The following is a 14,586-nucleotide window of genomic DNA, read 5'->3' as shown; positions in this document are numbered from 1 at the left end:
AAGGAGTGGCAGAATCCCTAGTCTGGCTTCCCTTTTTTCCCCTTTTTTTCCATTTTTCCTTAGGGTGATGCTAGCCCCTTCTGACAGCCCCCGCTTCGTCTCTCCTCCTTCTCCCCCCAGGGATGGGGGTCCCGGGGCAGGTCCCCGCTGCACCCCTGGGCCACGGCATGGGGGTGACATTCAGCAGCCCCCTTTGACCCAACGGGACAGCAGGGAGAGGAGACACAAAGGTGACAAAAGGAAACCTTTGTGGCGCTGGGGATGACTCCCGCTATTAGTCCCAGGCGCTCGGAGCAGAAATGCTGCTTTGCACATCGGCAAGAGGCAGGAGCAAAGGAGAAAAACAGATTCACTCCATTTAAAGTCAACGTAAAAAGAAAAGGAAAAACAAAAGAACAAAAGCACCCTCCGTTTGTGTTATCAGGACGGCGGTGGGATGCAGAAACACTGCATTTTAAATGGGCTTACAGCATTTGGATTTTTTGACTTGCATTTTGTGGAAGGAAAACAAACGCCACGGGCTGGAAAGCATCAAGAGCCACAGCGTATTTCCTTTTACAGGAGCATTTCAGGTCATCCCCGGAGCCGTGAGGGCGATGCAACAGGGAAGCTAGATGGTGGCCAAAGGTTTCTGGGGAGAAACCCTACTGCTGGGGGGCTTTGCTCGAGTAGCCCCCAGGGGACAGCACCCAGATGCTTGTCCTTGTGAGCTCCTCCGCCTTGCCCACGGCCTCAATGACCAGCAGGAGAAAAACAGATGTAGGGGTGTGTGTAAATGTAAATATACAGAAAGACAGACACACTCATACGCTTTTTTTTTTTTTTTTTTTTTTTCCCAGGGTGGGGTCTGACACTTCCTCTGCAGGTTTCGCTGGGGCAGATGCACACTTTGCAGAGAACAAACAGCTTTTTCCCTCCCTTTCAAAGCAGGTGCCAGGGAGGAGGTATCCAGCTGAGACACCCTGCCTGCTCCTGCCACAAAAATTTATTTTTATTATAATATCCCTGGCTATTTCTGTTCTGTTCTGTTCTGTTATGTTACGTTACGTTATGCTATGTTATATGTTATTTTATTTCATCTCGCCCATCTCGTGGCACATGTTACCACCCTCTGATGGGCACTGCTTATTCCAGGGCCCCACGAGCAGGCAATAAACCTATTGCTAAGGGCTTTAAAAACCAATCTGCCAGCCTCTGGGCTCCTTTCCTGTAGGCTCCTAGCATCTGACTCCGCTTCTGTGGCTGCTGCTGAGCCCTGAGCTCATGCTTTGGTGGACACCAAACACAGGACCTGCTTCTTCAGCAGCATAAGCCTGCATAGAGCCCACGTGAACTAGGACTCCCTACCCATCCAAACCCCAATTTTGCAGTTATCTGTTGCATGTCAGCCCTTTCACTGACCACTTGGCCTCCTGCAGTTCCCACAGCGTGTCCTTGCCCTCAGATAACTTCTTATCAGCAGCAGGTTCTGCCTCCTCACCCCTCACCCTTTCCCCAGGCCATTTATGAAGCTGCCGAGCAGCCGAGGGCACTGCACACTTTCGTATTTATGCCTGGGTGGCCGTGATCCTGAGGAGATCTCTGCAGGGTCACCTCATCCTGAGCAGCTCAGGAGCTGCTAGGCCCACGGGCCGAGCCTTGAGACAGCTGTAGACACATCTGCAGGCCCAGAGCCACCCCACATGGCTTTGAACACCTCCCTCACGGGTCTTTGGTGGGAGAACACGAGCTGTAGGTCCTCCATGGAGTCAAAGGGAGAGAGGGGCACCTCTGGGCTGATCTGCACCCTTCATCTACCGAGGGGTCCTAAGGCCACTGAGCTGCTGACAGGGCTAAAGAGCAAATGGCTGAAATCGTGGCTTGGCAGGAGTCTACAGGCACACGTACACACACAGGTGCTGCTGGGACCAGCGTGGCTTCTGAAGAAGCCCAGGTGATGTTGTGGTGGGGATGGGGCCCAGACCTTTATGGCCTCAGCACGAGAAGTCCATGCAGCCCCTCTAATGGCATCAGGCTTCTCTTGGCAGAGCACGGACCGGACAAGCACGGCTTGTTTCTCTTCGCTCAGCTCCGGACGACGAAAATAACATGAAATGGCAACAATTCTCTTATTGTTTCGCTTAATGATCATTTTCTTCTCCCTCTGCCCCTGTGAGGGACGTTCTGGCAGTTTGCAAACATCCCCCTGTTCACATTCAGTGAGTGTTACTGCAGGCATTTCTTTCATGTGACAGCTTGCAAAAAGGGATGTGAAAGCTTTCCTTCTTGTCTTCCTGGCCTTTCCCTCCATCATCTGACCCTCATGAATGCTATCCAGCAAACAGTTTGCCTTTCTTGCATGGTAAGATCTGGAAATAATTGCCTGCCACAGCACTTATTTCCATCAGTGAATAAGCTTGTGTAATCACACTGTGGTCTTTGCTCCACAGCTCATTTTCTTAACTCAGAAATGTGTTTTTATTCTTTTTGCACCGTTGCATATATTCTGTTTATCCCCACATTTCACCGTTGCCAATAAAGTAGGAAAATAAGGGATAATCACCACTTAAATGCTTTCAAACCAATGCCATGTGTGGGGGAAAAAAAATCCCAAACCAAGGAAAAACTCCTAGCATCCTCGAAAGAATATGCATTGATTGTGCCCCAGCCGAAATACCCGGTTTGTCTGATGAATCATATTAAACTCAGGGTCCTGACAACCTGACAAGCCACCTTTTGTTTCATCCCATCTCCAGCCACAGATCAAAGGTTGGCTCGGATCAGCGGCTCTGTAGTTACAGCTCTTCCTGATAACTTGTTTGTGTTTGATATAGCAAGCTCTGGGAGCAGGGAATGTCATAATTTTGAGCCATTGTAAAGCTCCGAGGAGATTACTGATAACGATAATATACACACACATAATGAGCAGAGGCAGTACTCAAACAGGAGAACAACTGCTATCTTGATGGGGCTTGTTATCTTAAATTAAGCAAAAAACATTTTTTTCTTTGGGGGGGGGGAGGATTCCACCTTTTTAATTTCCTGAAAATACAAGGGTCAAAGTGCTTCTTTCAAAAGATGTGCCCTGAGAAGTGTGCCTCATGGCACAGGGAAGGAGCAGTGAATTATGTGTGTGCTTGCTTCGGTTCGTCCCAGGACTGGCCATGGAAAACTAAACTGGCCACCACCAGAACATTATTTTCTTCACCCAGTGGACTTCAAACCAGGTGATCTCAGCATCCTACCTACATCAGTGATGTTCCCATGTCCTGGGATGGCTCCAGGGAATGACATATGGTCCCAGCACACATCATGGAGAGGTTGTTTCCCCCTCACTTCCAAATCCAGGGGGTCTCAGGTGCAGCCGCCCCACTTTCACACTGCTAAGCAGTGCTACTGCAGGTTTTGTTAAAAACAAAGAAACCCCAACACACGGCTGAGTGCCCAAGCCACTTCTTTAGAAAAGTCTGGGCAAGCTTTTTCTGTATTTAACTACGTATCCTACCTGCTAGCTGCTTTTAGGCACTCCACTTATGCAAAGCAGCAGTAAACCCAGGTTAAGCAGCTACTTGTTTAACAGATTTAATTTTATTCACACCTTGGGAGTGATCAAAAGCAGGAAAGCAAATCTGGCCTGAATGCAGACAGGCAGAGATAAAGGTGAAATCTTGATTACACGGAAATTGATGAGACTTTTCCTAAGAATTTCGCACCCACTGGCATCAGACCCACTGGCACCGGTCCTGGCACGAGACTCAACGTCAAGCCAACGTCCTAAGGTTGATCTCCCCAGGTGCTGGAGTTCAGCTGAACAACCGAAGCCGACAACTTCCAAGGATGAGGCTCTGCAAGGCAGATTTTCTCTATTAGCTGGCATTAACGTGAAGCCGGAGGAGTTATTCCCAGTATATAGCGGTTTAATTAAAATTAGTCGGATCATCCATTAGTGGAAATTAGCAAAGGGGAAAACGTCAGGGAGCTCCTTGCAGAGAAATGTGGGCAGCAGTAGGCTTCCCAGCTCCCTGGCTGGGCTAATGAGGTCTGCCACAGGGGCTGGTTCGCGTGGCACAGACACGGGGCAATAAAGTGCTGTCTGGGGCTGTGCTCCCAGGGAAACCCGCCTGCCGTGCTCCCACGTCTGGGCTCGAGGCTTCTCCAAGTTAATAATAAACACAACCCACCAAAAGTGATATATACAGGACACGTTTATTACCGTGTCCTTTAGAAGCAATTTCCTTTCTGTTCTGTTTTCTCACAGGCAGTGTAATTACTGAGTTAAGGAGAACATGGAAAAAAAAAAAAAAAGTTTCCAGATTTGATCCTTCCCAGATGAAATGACAAAATTAATGAACCGGCGTATTCTCTTCAGAGATGTAAGGATATATACCTTGGGGGTAACAGCTGCGTTTCAGCAAGTCTTCAAGTGAAGGGCCATGGTGGAAACAGCTCCATGTAGGTACAGCTAAGCAACAGGAGACTTTAAAATAATGACACCCAAGCCATTGCTTTGTGCCTACGTGGAAGGCAGGCATCGTGGCGTAGCCAGCTATGCTCTGCTAAACAAGCCCGGCCACCACTCTTCTTCACGTCACAGACTGCTATTTATTTACAGAAAAATAAATATCAAGACAAAATCTTAATGCTGTTGAAGCAAGTTGGCCATTCACTTTGCCAGAAGTGGGATTTCCCAAGCACACTGCCTTGTCGTGGGTTGTGCTGTGCATTTTGTCCTTCTGTCCTGCTCTGCAGCAACATCACCAGGGGTCTGTTTAACCGGGAGCCAGAAAAAAAACCCTCTACTGCAAATTGCTCACCAGTAGGTGCTCTAAACTGTTTTAATAGTCTCAAAAGCCAGAAGGGTGAGAGAAGTGTAAGTGAAGGTGTCCAGGCTGAAAAGCACAGGGCTGTAGGATTTCTCTGGCTGTAGGACTTCTCTGCACCAATGTGCCCAGCGAGAAATAGTTTCCATGCATGCTTTCAGCCTCTTCTGCTCGGAAAGAAAGGACACAGCCTTGAGGCACGATCCCTACAATGGGCTCTATGTAAGATGCTGCTTATAAGCATTTGTCAAGCTGCAGTGAGTGCAGGACAGCGTGGCGACGTGTCCTCATTCAGCAGCGCTTCCCATGGGCAATGGATCATGCTGGGAACTGGGCAGGCCGCTGCTCGATGCTGGCAGACGGAAGCAATCCGAGGTGTCTGTGCTTTAACCTCTAAAGCCCCAAATGATTTGCTTTCTGACGTCCTCAGAGGGCCGGCATCAAGTCTCTCTGACCATAGGGCAGCAATCTCTGCGCAGCAGGACCTGGGGGTTAAAGCGTCCCCTGGAAAGTGCTCCCTGCCTCCCTCTTGCTCATAGCTTTGGAAAATTTTAGGGAATGATGAACAAAACATGCTCATGGAGCTGCTAGGCAGGCAAAGGCCCTCCTCCAGCACAGCCAGCACAAGGGACGACCCCTCAAGCAGGAGGATCACAACCCCTCAGAGGGGTCAAACCCCTCTTCCCTACGGGGCACGTTCCCAGCTGGGTTTTGGGGGCCACTGTCTGGTGGGGCTGGGCATGAAAACTGTCCCCACCAGGGTGGGCATTGGGAAGCTCCAGGAGCACCCTGCAGCTCCCAAATTCCTGCCATATAACCTTTTTTTGGCTAAACCAGACTGCCCATCAGCCTGGTGCACAACTTGCGCTTTTTGCCAAGCCGCTGCGGTGGGGTTGGCATGAAGGGGGACATTTACTGCAGCCGAGAGATGGGTACCCTGGGGTTGGCGATGCTGGGATATCCCCGCGCCGTGGGTCAACCATAAAGAAGTAATTAAGGCTTAATCCTTCCGAGGCAGAAGTTAGGGGTTGGATTTCAGCTGGTGTAAATCAGCGCGGCTCTGCTGGGGTCAATGGAACAAGCCCCGCTTGTGCCAGCGCAGGCTCTGGCCTGGTGCCTCCCATTGTGCGCAGTCACAAACACCGCTGAGTGCCATGAAATTAGAAGGAAAGCTTAATAAAATCGTATTTTGCATTGTCCTCAGCCCAGGCGGGCTGGGAATGGCACAGCAGCCACGTATTGCCAGTGGCTCCGGCCCGCGTTGTTTTCGAGTCTCGCCAGTGTGTGCGGAAATTAATATTAATACGGCTACATGGTGAAAAGTATTATTCTCTGCACTATTCATTAATTTGGCCTTATAGCTAAACAATTCACTTCATTTAGCCTTATAGCTTTCATTTTAATTCACACAGGGCACTTTCGACTACTTCGCAGGCTGAGCTGCTCTCTAGACCGCCTTCCTGGGAGCGCAGGAGCTGGTGCCCAGCAGGGCCTTGCTCGTGTGCTGTCTCTCGGGACATGTATTATCCTACTCCTCTTTCCCTAAACAACAAAATGCGATTTTCTGAAATCCAGTCGTTTGCTGCCTGGGGTTTAGGTGCCTCCCTAAAAATTGTAATTGAATTTCGCGTGTTCTATCTCAAACCCGCTTGGTGTGATGTTACTTGGGATATTAAAAGGCGCAATTACCTTAAAAACAGTAACAGCATATTTGATATTTAATCATGTTACACTTCTGATTTGCAACAGAAGCAACTTAGTGGTCCAACCGAACGCTGGAGCTGAAAAAAAAAGCAAATTACATTTTACTACTTGGGAGTGTAATAGCCTTGATTTTTGCAATTACTCACCTACGTCTTCTCAGATTAGAGTTAATTACTGAAAAAGATAAGCTGTTCTCGCTTTCACTGCTCCAGCTCGGGCAACGCTGGATCAGTATGACACGGTGCATGTTCACTGCCCTTTGAGAGACATATTCTCAGGTGAAAATTGACAGAACAATTTCAGCAGACATAAAACCATCACCTGAATTTGCACAAGGGCCTGCAGATGCTGCTGCCGCAGAGTGAGTTTTTGCTCTGTTTTCTGCAAGGATGAATCGAGAGCGTGATGTTGTCTTAGGGATTGTGAGTGCATCAGTCCTCACATGCACTAATGCTTCAGTTTTATGGCCATGGCAGACCCAAGGTGGCTCACTCTGTGTTTCCTTGAGCAGAAGGAGCCTTGCTAGGCCAGGTGGATGATGACAGAAACCTTCATAGGCACACTTGGGATCTGCTAAGGGGTTGTCAAGCATCTGTGGATCCCAGTTCAATTTTTCTGGTTAAAGACGTCTCAAATGGAAGGGTTTCCAAACAGCCTAGGCGCAAACTTTGTCCCCTGCACCACAGAGAGCACCTTCATAGCTCAAACTGGAAGAACCTGGGGTCTTCCCATCCCATGTCGTGCTGGGTGAGAAGGGCATTCAGCATCTGGGCCACCACGTCTGAATTATCCCAGCAGGTGTGTGAGGCTGAAGCATGAATTCCTTCAGCAGGATTCATATCTGGACTTCAAGGAGTTATTCTGGCTTCTTCTGCCTGGTTGTTCTGGTGATGGCATCTCCGAACTGTCCACCTCTGCTTTGGCCCATAAAGGTGTAGAGCAGAGCCCAGCTTTGTAAAACACTTTGCTACTACAGGTGGGCCATGCTCCCCAAGCATTTCTAAATATCCTCGCACCAATGTGCCTGGCTTGCCTCCTGTCCTCGTTTAAATCCCCCTTGAACACTCGCTCCTTCCAAGAGGCCTATAAATGCTAACCTATGTCAAGATAATGTCATTATCGCTACCATCTATGGAGTAACTCATCAAGTGCTGAAATAAATCACTTTCCCCGGGGATTACTGCCTAAAAGCCAAATGTAATCAGTAAAGCTCGGGTTTGACAAGGCTGTCACAGATAGAATTCATTTACTAATGAGTTGCAGCCCGAAGTCCACATCGGTAATGTGTCTGTGGTTTTAATGAAACATTACAGAGACCTTCTCCTTAGCATTTGTTGCTTGTTAGATATGCTCGTTGTCAGATACGCCTTCCCACTCGATGGGAAAGTTTTTTTCCTCCTCTTCCCCTGGCAGAACAATGGGGCTGAAATACCATTTTCTAAAATAATTTTTGGTCCTTTGGGATAACGTACCCCTCCTGCCTAACCCAACGTGCCAGCTCAACCAGTGCCTGGCCGTGGAGCGACGCTTCTTCCCTTTGCAGCGGTTCTTATAAACTAGTCTCTCCTGACAACTGCTGAGAGAAAAATAAAGGTGCTCTCCACTTACCCTGCTATCAGGAGAAAACTCGAATCATCGATAAGGACGGTCTCCTGGCAACCAGACGCAGGCTGCAGCCATAATAACAGCACTTTGGGAGTAAATCACTTAGTCTGGCGCACGCCAAGCCCCGCTCTCCAATTAACGGCGAATTCACATCAGCTCCATTGTCTGGCAGACACACGGTAACAGCCCTGGAGTGATCCTAGGGCATCGTTTTGGGCAGCACACCTAAACCTGGCCACATTTGGGTCTCCTAAAGTCTAATCGTGTTCAAGAGGTTTGGCAGAAGCTGTCCTAAAGGATTCAAGAGCAAAACAATGTTTTTTACCTTCGTCTACCCTATAAGATGCTATAGTGAATTCTGCTCAAGGAAGACTCCTAAAAGCTATGAAAATGAGATTCACTGTTGTAGGTTTTTTAATATTTTGCCTAACTTTCCCCACAGAAAAAAATAACTTAAATGCCATAAAGCAGAGAGTTTATTATGGCACGGCATTTGTATGAAGAAAACTCATTCTCTGCCGGAGAATCATCTCCTGCATCATTGTTCTGCTGAAATGTAAGCAAAGGTCAAAAAGGATGAAAAATGATGTTTTTCAGTAGGTAATAGGTTAACCTGTGAAAAATACCTTTCCCTGTCACAGCTCACTGCCTAAATCCATCACTCCTCAGCTCTGCTCCTTGCCGTGAATCTCCTTTTCTCACCTGCTCCTTGTTTGGATATGGGAGATAAGGGTTTCTACGGGGGAAGGAGGCATCCTTGGTGGCTTTTTTTTTTTTTTTTTTTTTTTTACAAAAGGCTTTTCATGCTATGGTTTGTGTCCTTTCAAGTGGCATGCTAAGGTCTCCCCATGATTTCTCTGGGCTTAGCTGTAAAATGGGGGTGCAAATATTAAAGCTGCCCTTGCTTTGTCTGATTTTCCAAGTTAGTGTCTGGCCGTGTGATAGTGCTGAGCACTGGAACCAAATACTTGCAAGGCCACGCTAGAGGAGTTGTAAAGCTGGAGGGCACAGCAAACAAGAGTGAAAATCATTAGCTGCATGATCATTAGTGCAAAGTGAGTCAGGGCAGACACATGGAGACTTGATGAGCAAGCCAGAGGTTTCAAAAGGAGGATTTTGGATACCTGCAAGGATCTCACCTAATCCCAAAGAGTTCTCCAGGGTGACAAGAGAAATAAAATAAAGAACTACATGTATAAATACACTTTTATTCCTCCTGGATCTATGTATTCCTCATATTTTCTGGTTAAATAACTTATTTTTGGTTACAAAACAAAGTGGTGAGGATATAGGGGGCTTCAGGTCCTAAAAGGAAGGAGTCTGAGGAATGTTTGTGCTTGTATAGAGACTATTTCATGGCAGATTTCACACGGCTGTATGAAGAAAAGCTATTTAGTATTGCTCATAAACAGCAGGGAGCAAAGGACACAGGCAAGCCCATCCAAATGCCACCCGTGAACCCAAGGGCGATAAATTCTTCAGCTGAGATTCAAGGAGCTCATGAGAGTGACTTCCCTGTCATATCTGTGGCTGTACCTGGGTCATAAAATCCAGCCTGGAGGTGGGTTTGGGCCTGGGCCACCTCCTGCCCTGCTCTCTGCTAGGAGGAACTCTTGAGGGTAAAAGCAGGTGGTGTCTCTGGGCTTATGGAAGTGGAGGGGCTGTAGGAGGTGCTGGGATGAGAGACCCATTGGAGACCAACTCTGCTGTCCCAGACCCACCGTGGTGATGCAAACCCATGCAAAGTGTGGCTGGTATTTTTGGGATCCACCTGCCCATGTGCTGTCTGCCATGGAGGCAGAGGACCAAAACACCAAACAGCATCTGGACTGCGGAGAGGGAGGCCACAAGGAGAGGAAGCTCTCACCCCTACACCCCCATCGCAGTTGCCTGTGTTATTAATGACCTGCAAGGAGGGAATACAAAAGTGCAGACATAAGGGATCTCTGGGGTCTCTGCAGCTCTTGCAAAAGCAGAGTTAAAAAGCCCAGAACATCCTTCTCAGGGCAGCTTCAGAGGTTTCTCTCTCTCTCCATTTCTTTTTTCTTTAAATTTCTATGTCAGCTTCTCAGCTGTACTTGCATATGTGGTACACATGGAGGAGGAAAGAAAAAAAAAAAAAGAAAAAGAAAAAGAAAAAAAGAAATGTCTGGCGCCAAATGGGGCCTGCTGCAGCTTTTAACAGTCCTCTCCACTTACTATTAAAGTGCAGCTTTGCCCAGTGAAAATGCTGCTTTATTGCTGCAAAAATACTTACCAAAGACACGGCCCTTGGAGCGCAGCCCTGGTGTCAGCAGGGAAATGTGCTGCAAAGCAGAGGGCCCCGGGGTGGTGTGAGCAGCAGCCAGGTTGGGCTGTCTGTGCTCTACCAGGGTCACCCAGCCCTGCTGGTGCTGGTGTTGGAGACCAGCATCCCTGGGGCACAGGGAGCTGGTGGATGGATGGGTTTGGGTTGTTGTGGGAAGAAGTTACGGGCTACGTGGTGCGCACGCTGAGGTTTTCCACTAAATGCCCCAAATCTCAGGAAGGTCCTCCCCATGGGTTGTACTTTGCATGAATTACCTGATAAAAAATGATCCTGGAGAAGGATGGGCAATGCTTGGCCTCGCCTGTTGCACAGGGAGGGGCTTTGCTGGGTATGGCATGAACCTGCATTGTGTTTTAGAGGTGCCCAAGAGCTGGGAACAAGCCAGGGCTGGCAGTGGGCAGCAGGGTGTCTCAACTCTGGTTGCTGGAGCTGGCCAAACCCCTAGGGAAGAGCGTTTGCTTTTCAAGAGGAGTTTTCTTGCCTGTGTTACCCATGTTAACCATACACATCTCACTGACCTGATGGCATCCTTGGTCACCTGTGATGGCTGTCTTCCCTTTTAAACACAACAGGAGGCTGGGAAATGCTTCGTTACCAAGGCTCAGCCTCCTGGCTGCACAGCATCTGTGACCAATATCCATTTTAAGGCATCCTGCTTGACCCTACAGAGGTTTCCTCACCAAACACGATGCAGAATAGAAGGGAGAGGGTGCACTCCTTTTTCTTTTATCTTTTTCTTGTCTTCTGTGCAGTTTCAGCATGTAGTTTCATCTTGTATTTCCCATCTCAGATATGCACACCACTGCTTATGCTCTAACCAGCTCTGTAACCATTTCATATTCATCTTTTCCTGCAGTGACCCTTTGGTGAAGACCTGAACTTTTTAACAGCCACAGTCAACTAAGATACATGTTTTAGTGAAGTCATTTCAAAAATGGAAAATTAAAATTAGAAGTCACATTTCATTGGGGAACCATTAACTGCAAACCATTAACTGGTGGCAGGACTGGTAGAAATAGGGAAAGAAAATAATGAGCTTCAGGAAAACTATTTTTTTTTTTTTTTTTTCTTGCCAGCATTGCCAAGCTTTCAGAACATTTTGCCTGTGCTCAAAGTTACCTTTCTGGGGAAAAGAAAAGGACCCCCTCTTTTCAGAGCAGTCTCTGGGAAACTGAGAGAAATTGTATATTCAGTCACCCCGGCCACGCTGAAATTTCTGTGGCAAACACAGGCAGAGGCAGAGGTGAAAAATATTGGGTTGGAGTGGAAAGGAATGAGCGGCTGTTCTCGGAGCATAAGAAAATAACACAGGTGTTAAAGTGCCCACCAGCGCCAACCCAAACAAAGGGTGGTCTGGTCTTAATTTTCCTTCGAGTTACAAGGGTGTAGTTTCTAGCTACAATACAATCTCTTTCCATAAAAATTTAGCTTAGGAACCAAGATGATTTTTCTTTATTTATTTTTTTTCATCTGAAAAAATTAACAAGTCCAGGGATTTCTGGCCTCACGTGCTTGGCAAATGAGGTTGAATTTAATGGCATTAGCACTGAGTGGACAAATGGGACTAATTTGCAGCATAGTGGATTCCAGATATGTAAAAAAATTGCTGGTGATAAAGATTTATGAATACTGTGTTCATGCTGATGAAGTGCCTGGTTGTTGCTACTTATAATTTAATACTAGTTCCCCTTGGATATAATTTTTTTTTTCCATCCTGTGGCCTTTCTGGGAGCAGGAAAAGAAGGGGAAGAGAGCAAAGGGATTTGAAGAATGCGCGCGGGGTCAGGCTCCGCATGTGCTAAAGAAATAAAGAATTGTTGGAGGCCACAGACGTTGTTAAATCCCGCTCAAAATGTCCAGTACATTCGTCCCAGCTGATACCATCAAGCAGCTGTTGGGCTGTTTATTAAATGTCCCGATAAAGCTGGGTGAGGATGATTTCTGGCCAGGTTACCACGCTGGTGGGAGATGCTTTCCTCCCTGGGGAGCCTGGTGGGAAGGGGTGGCTGAGACCCCTCATCCTCCTGAGCCCTCATCCTCCTGAGCCTCCAAATAACAGAGGAAGGGAGCAGTGGGGGGTTCCCTGCCTCAGCTTCCCAAGGCAAGGAGCGAATTCTGCTGCCAGACCCTTGGCAGGGTTTTTACCCACTCGTGGGGGGGACATGGTGGGAAGAGAACAGTTCTTTTTATTCATTTATTTGTTAGCTCCTCTGAAGACATTTCCATCAGCAGTTCATACCAGGGAATGGCAATGTTGGCTGGCTGTTGCTTCAAGTAGCATCTTGAGGGCATAACACCCCTCTGGGCTTCTCTGCCTCCAGAAACCTGTTGCCATGGTGGGTGCTATGCAAAGCTGTTTATGGGGCATTTCTGTGGCTCCTGAAATACCCTCTCACCTTGAAGGAGGCCTTGTTCTTGTACCGGTGACTGATATTCTCTTTTTCTTATCTGACTGGTCTTTGTGTTTTTGGTAGGAATTCTGGGGTCCGGCGTGAGGTAGCTATGCCAAATTGACGTTTCTTTAGGCTTATCAAAATTCATGGGGTGAGGGGAAGAGGGCAAAGGGAAACAAGAAATGTCAGAAGAAAGATTGACTGGGCAAGTAGTCAATTTGCTTTATACAGCGTTCCCTTTGAAATGTGGCTTTGCCGTTTCGTATTGTGCTATAAACAGCAGATAGCTCACGTGGCCTTCTGACGGCTACTTTACTCACGTAACTTTGTGTCGTATGCCTTGTGATCTGCCTTCATAAAAATCTGACGCGATTCTTAACCATTTCCCCTGCATTTCTTGCATTTATCCTCACATATTTTCACACTTAGCGTTTCTTGGCACTGTTTACTTGGGATTTTACGTACAAATCTTCAAGGACTGTAGCAGTTGTTTAAACAGCAACCCCAAAACATCATCGTTTATGTCTAATAGGGAGGGATTTCCCATCTTCAGAGACTGGAAAATCCTTATGTAACATCTGGTGAAATAAAGCCCAGGAGGGAAAAAGCTAGCAAAGCAGGCAGAGACAAAGGCGAAGACAGAAATTGCCAATGTCTTTTTCCATTTATCTGTAGGCAACTTCTGCCACCATGCCTGCTTCATGGCTCTGTCATTTGATGAGTTGAGTTCAGGAATCCATACTGCTAGGCTTATTTAAATACTTTGGGGATACATGTCAGTGTAGCCAAGGTGTCCAGCCCAATACGGGGTTGGATCCATCCTGTACCTGCAGCATCAGAGGTGCTTGGTTGACTAATTTCCCTACTCTTTCAAAATTGGGCACACGCAGAGGTTAGTATGCATGTTAAGTGGGGTATATCTCCATCTTTTCCAAAGAGACAAAGGGCAGTTTTGCAAAATAGTCGTTTTTAGTACAACTGTCTATTGAAAATTCAGGAAACTGAGGAATCCTTGTCGTGCAAAATGACCTCCAACTCACCAACCCAAAGGGAACCAAGTGGAGAAAACACTCCTATATTTTACCCAGTGAGAAAGATGTGAAGCCTGTTGAGAAAATCATCCTTAAATCAGATTGCAAAGCTGTTTTATACCTAAAGGTGAAGATGAGTGCTTGGTGAGATTGTCAGATTTCAACAGGTGATTCACTTCCATCAAGATCAATAGGAGCTGCCAATGCAATGCTATTGAAAGGTCTGCTAAGTAGAAACTCATTTTTTTCCAAGCCGGCCTTTAAATGATCAAGAATCTAAATCTCCCTGAAAATCTCATCCCTAAGGAGCTAAGTTGCTTTTCAAAGTGGTACTTGGGAGAATAAGTCATTTTTCAGAATGCCTTCTTGAAAAATGTTGCTGTGGATCCTCTTAGATGCCGCTTGTGGCAATAATATGTTGGCGAGGGATCATGATATCAAAGGAAATTTGATTATCAATTAGTCGAGCATGTTCTGGGGCAGATCAAGTGCAAAGAATAGCTTTATTTAGCTTGAAGTATCTGGTAAACATAAAGAGAAAAAGGGCCATGTAGTTGGACGGGTCTTATCTCAGTATCTTTATTTACATTTTCAAAGAACACTGACGCAATAGAGCTACCAAAAGAACTGCTTTCCATCAGCCTGGGAACAGAAACAAATTAGTCTTTAATAGCGTTGTGTGAAAACTATGGCAAATGTTATGTAAAACTGTGCAAACAGAATGTTTGTGTTCTAGTTCCAGGTCA

Source organism: Anas platyrhynchos, chromosome 1, assembly GCF_047663525.1.
Source record: "Anas platyrhynchos isolate ZD024472 breed Pekin duck chromosome 1, IASCAAS_PekinDuck_T2T, whole genome shotgun sequence".
Taxonomy (NCBI): Eukaryota; Metazoa; Chordata; class Aves; order Anseriformes; family Anatidae; genus Anas; species Anas platyrhynchos.
This window is presented reverse-complemented; position numbering follows the sequence as displayed.